Source organism: Frankliniella occidentalis, unplaced genomic scaffold (assembly GCF_000697945.3).
Source record: "Frankliniella occidentalis isolate FOCC.00 unplaced genomic scaffold, Focc_3.1 Scaffold141, whole genome shotgun sequence".
Classification (NCBI taxonomy): Eukaryota; Metazoa; Arthropoda; class Insecta; order Thysanoptera; family Thripidae; genus Frankliniella; species Frankliniella occidentalis.
Window position 1 is genome coordinate 65,339 of NW_026267268.1, and position 5,000 is coordinate 70,338.

At 53.9% G+C, this 5,000-nt stretch overlaps 1 protein-coding gene across 2 annotated transcripts in view; it reads right to left on the reverse strand.

Annotated features, from left to right (window-relative positions):
- The window catches only part of LOC113213894 (uncharacterized), a 120,544-nt gene that overhangs the window by 38,401 nt on the left and 77,143 nt on the right, over window positions 1-5,000 (reverse strand). The gene's annotated exons all lie outside the window — the stretch shown is intronic.

The following is a 5,000-nucleotide window of genomic DNA, read 5'->3' on the forward strand; positions in this document are numbered from 1 at the left end:
TATGTTCAAGGTAGAGTGATGCCTTGATTTTGAAGACAGGCCTGGGATTTCTTCTAGAAGAAATTGACCGCAAAAACTAGAACAGAGTCCGGACTGTGTTTCGCCAATCACAGCAGCGGAACCCCCGAGGGACCAGGGGGACGCGCTGGTCGGCAATTTTCCGCCAAACGACTCCAGGAGCAGAGCGCAACGAGGAGGGAAGGGGCGGCGAGGGCGTGCGCGGAAAGGGGCCAGTAGACATCAAAAGGCAAAAACTAAGTCGGAGAAAAAGATATTTTCAGACTGTATGGTGGAAAATTTCCTTGAAACATGTGCTTTTTTACGCAACTCAATCTTTAGGACGAGTTGTTGACGGAACGGTCGAGTCGGAACGCGACGACGGGTTGAAGGTCGCTGTTCGTGCTCATCTGGAAAGCCTTGAGGTGTGACAACGTGTTCCTAGTTTCGTGTTTGTGTTTTGTGGAATTAGCAGGGGAGCCCATATACCCCGGGGCGACGTGCGTGCGCTCGCTGCCCGGAGTTTAAGAGAAAGGAGTCGTAGGGGGAGGGAGGAGGGAGGGGAGAGGGATTGGGGCATTGTGACCGACAGGGAAGGAGGTGCGGAGGGTGGGAGGGTTCCAAACTCCCTACTCGCTATAGCGACACTGCGCGCAGCGATCCGTATACCGCTGGAAAATGTCAGTATCGTAAAAATTGACGTCGAAATTGAAACCTACTCAAAATGCAAACCGGGCACCCAGATGTAAGAATGACACATTTGCAGGTGTGTGAACGCCATTCGCGTACATGTACCTAGGCACAAGAAAGTGAATTTCAGAGGAAAATTTACACCCCCTAAATTTACACTCCCTATAGTGTACGAAAGAGCGTTCACACCGTTCACACACACCAACGAGTGAGCAAAATTCACACGTTTGAGCTTCCAGTGTCATATTTCATGTCGGCCACCCTGCTGAAAAGATTGCAGTTTTTAATCGAGTTCATAATTGACAGTTTCAAAGACTGGCTAACGGGAGTTCATTATCTGCGCAAGGTCACGGTCTGCGTATTTAGCCGCTGCAGTTTTCCTGTTTCTCTTCCCGCGGCCCGAGGCTAGAGAGTAGTTGCGAGCGCGACCGCCCACCCGACACACGTGCGCCGTTGCCTCACGACCGTCCCCTGCTGGCCCGTTAGTTCTAACTTGGGGCCGCTGCTGAAAAGTCAGAGGAGCGAGTCGGCCGGGCGGGCAGCCCAACCCAAAGCCCAGCCCAGCCAGCCTCTCTGCAGTCGCAGCCGGTGTCGCTCGTAGGGAGGGCCGCAGCGGGTGGGGTACGCTGCGGCGGCCTGCTGCGATGGGGCGGGACGGGGGGGACTGGGGACCTCAGCAGCAGGCCGAGCGCGCTCACTCAGCAGTCAGATTAGTCGGAAATTGCGTCCCGCCGGCCAGATGGACCGTAACAACGACACCCAGCGGAAGTACACCGACAGAGGGGTAACTCGTGCTCCAACCCACGGACAGGATTGTAATTCACTCGGCCGCGAAGGGTGCGGCAGAGCGCAAAGAGCTTGAATAAAAAAAAATAATTGTGGCGTTATCTTTTTTGCCCGTTACTAATAATGAGTCTAGCCATCTATATTTCGTACATACCTACGTATCATATAATAATGCATTGCAAACACACTTACATCATTCAAGATAGAAGCAACCCCATCACTGTAAAAAATATCCTCTTAAATTTATAGCATTTGCTGTAATTTTTATGTGCCGAGTATGTTTAAAACCTTGAACACGTTGAGTCCCACGTGTGACCACACGTATGGTCACAAACACGTGATGCCGCCCCCTATGGGGCTCCAACGTGTTAACAGTCCACTTTTGCTTCCCAACCAGTTCCAATTCAATAATTACTTATAAATTTAAATGTTATTTTCTGACACACATCATGGGAAACTTACCCATAATCCCACCGACCATTCTTCACAGTGATACCATTCTCCAAGGATTCTCTAGAGAGTTTGACAGTGCACAGTTCCCGTCTGTGCTCGTGACCCAGTGGTTCCAAACACGATGTTGGTTGATCGGCCTCTCTCCCTCCTGCTATAGGCTGGGCACGGCCCTCGGCACGGGCCCTCTCACCGCAGGGCTGAGCCTGGGAGGGCTGCAGGCGGGGGGAACGAGGCGTCCACATTCCTCCCGAGAGAGGGAGAGGGGGAGGAAGGACCAGAGAAGGGTGGCCACCACACCACGACACACTTGGCAGTGGAATCGAGCTCACCCACCACCAACGCAGCTATCGACAGGGGAAAAAATAAAGTAAAAGGAAGCGAGACAAATCGATTTGAATTGTTGTTTTTTGTAAGTAAAACCCTATTACCAAAATCATTCGTTTCTTCAAAAGAGTAAAACTATGGGTAAAACCATGATAATCAAGTCCCCAGGGTGGTCAAGGAGTATTAAATTAAATCTGAATTGAGTCAAATTCAGTCAAGTAATACTGCACTTCACATCAGGGCACGACATCCTGAGCGTGAGTCGGTGTCCAGCCTGGCTTACGTTCAGGACGCCGTCAACTGCAAAGTTTTGCGGTCGAGTTGGAGGTCAGTAGATGTCCCCAGGTGCATGCCATTTTATCTCTCTTCGCTCCATTTAACTCCAATTTAATTCTCTAAGCCAAACCGTGCAAGTTACTTCCGTAATATTTTAAGGGAAATAAGGGACATCGTATGGAAATTTTAGCCCTTGGAGCGGCGAGTCGCTGGGTGCGCCCGCCGCGGCACGCGACGGGGGTTGCAGGGCCCCTGCAGGGGCGCCAGCTGCCACTGTACAGAGAGCAACATGGGGACCGGCGGGGACCGCCCTCACCACGACACGCGGCCCGCGCGGCACGGGGACACGAACACGTTGCATATTGCTTTACATATTGGAATTCCATTTCCGGGATGGGGATGCCGCACGGGCAAGGAAGGATAGGACAAGGGCCGACGACGGGGAAAGCGGAAGTGGGATGGAGAGAGGGGGGAAGAGAGGGGAGAGGGGGGCCGAGAGAGAGGGAAAGACAGAGAGAAAGACAGAGGAAGAGAGAGGAAAAGAAAAAGGGGGAGAGAGAGGGAGAGGGCGTGAGAGACAGGGAGAGGGGGAGAGGGGAAGAGAGAGGGGTAGAGAGGACGGGAGGGAGGGAGGGGGGCGCGGGCACGGCAACTCATCCCCGAGGCATGCTCAAACGCTTTGGCGTGGCGCAAGGCAAATCGGGTGGCGCGGCGTTGTGCTGTGTTGTATAGTGTGTCGTGCGGTGGGGCTGGGATCTTGGGTGTCGTTGCAAGATTGAAGCAGATCCGCGGGGACACAACAAGGCGCACACGCCAGGCGCATTGGCTGGCCGGGCGTGCTGCACGGCAAGCTAAAGTGCACAGAAAAGGGGACTGTGAGGTGTGAGCTGGGCAGCTTACGAGGCACTGATGAGATCGAGAGGTCCTAGCTGGCTAGATGCATTAGAGAAAGGCCCCACACCTCCTGCCCTCGGCGTGTGGGGCCGGTCAGTCCGGCAGATGGCCGGCCGTGTGTGGTCTGTCTGCCAATAGACTACACCAAGCCAGGCGGACACCCCGAGCCCAGCACCACCGCCCGCTTATTCACCTCGGCCAATGAGAAAAGTTGCGGGCGGTGGCGAGTCGAGCGGGAAGGGGGTGGACGCAAGGGGGTCGAACGCACAAGACGACTGCTTGGAAATTACTACTTTTGCTTTGGAAAACCAAGCACTTTTCGCTTCGTTTCCCAGTAGATGCGGAGAGCGAGAGCGAGAAAGACAGAGAGAGAGAAGAGAGAGAGAGAGCGAGAGACCAGGAGGAGGAGAAAAGTGCGCTGTGCTCCGCGCTGCACCCAGGGGAGCCAGTCCGCGGCGAGCTGCTCCTCTAGCACGGCGCGAGGTGTAGGCGCTGTAGTTTCGTCCCGCCCATGACGGCCGCCGTGCTGCTGCTGGTGAAAGTCACGAAGTTGCACCGTCACGAACTGTAAGTGGCGTCCCAATGGCTCTCAGTCGTCAAAGGCAGGTTCGGGACCTCCGCACGGAGGCCGGAGGAGAGAGGGGGAGGGGGGAACCAAACGACGGCAAACAAACCGAACGGAGCCAAGCACAGCCTACAGAGCGCGAGTAACAACAACAACAACAACAGCAGTAGCACAGAGGGCAGCGGACACTCATAAAGAAGCACACGGTCGAATTGAGTGGCAGGGAGCTCTCTCCCCCTGCCATAGGCAAGGCACGGCATATCGTGTGGCACGGGCATGAGCATCTCAGCACCGCTCCGTACCGAGGTCAAGGTCGCTATCGGAAACTTGGACGTGAATGACATTTACTCTATCCCACGCTCCCCCCTCTCCCTATCTCTCTCACTCTCTCCTGGTCCCTGCGCTTTCTCCTTTGCGCCGCCCCGGGTCCGTCTGCGGCCGGCTAGTCGGTGGAGTTGGAGAAAGTAAGGGAAGGGACTATAGGAGAAGGAGAAGCAGCAGGAGGGGAGGGCAAAACTTAATAGCCGGCGTTCGCATCGGAGCCGACCGCAGCAGGCAAGTCAGGAATCCCAACCGTCGGCGCATAGTGTACGGACAGCAGAGCTTCGAATTACAGTAATTGACTGCACTGCAAAAATAAAACTGCGAATGGTCACGATGACGTGCATAATTCCACGAGTATTCAGTGAAACGGACCAATTTATTGAAACATCGCGCGTAATGCGGTAATGACCACCCTCATACCGTTCTGCTAGTGGCGCACTGTTCCTTAATCCTCTTAACAGTCGCCGAAAGTAATGTAGGGCCAGATAAGAAACCTCGACATGCAATTTAAACTAACGAAATGTGAAGCACGCAAATAAGGCGCAATGATATTCGTCACGAAAATGACTCATTTAGGACTTCTTTTATAAATAATGGTAGTTTATTAAGTAATTCATGTATATTTACCATTACAGTGAAGAGGTGAGGGTGCCAGCGGGTAGGGGCAGTGACTGATAGCAGAGAGAGAGAG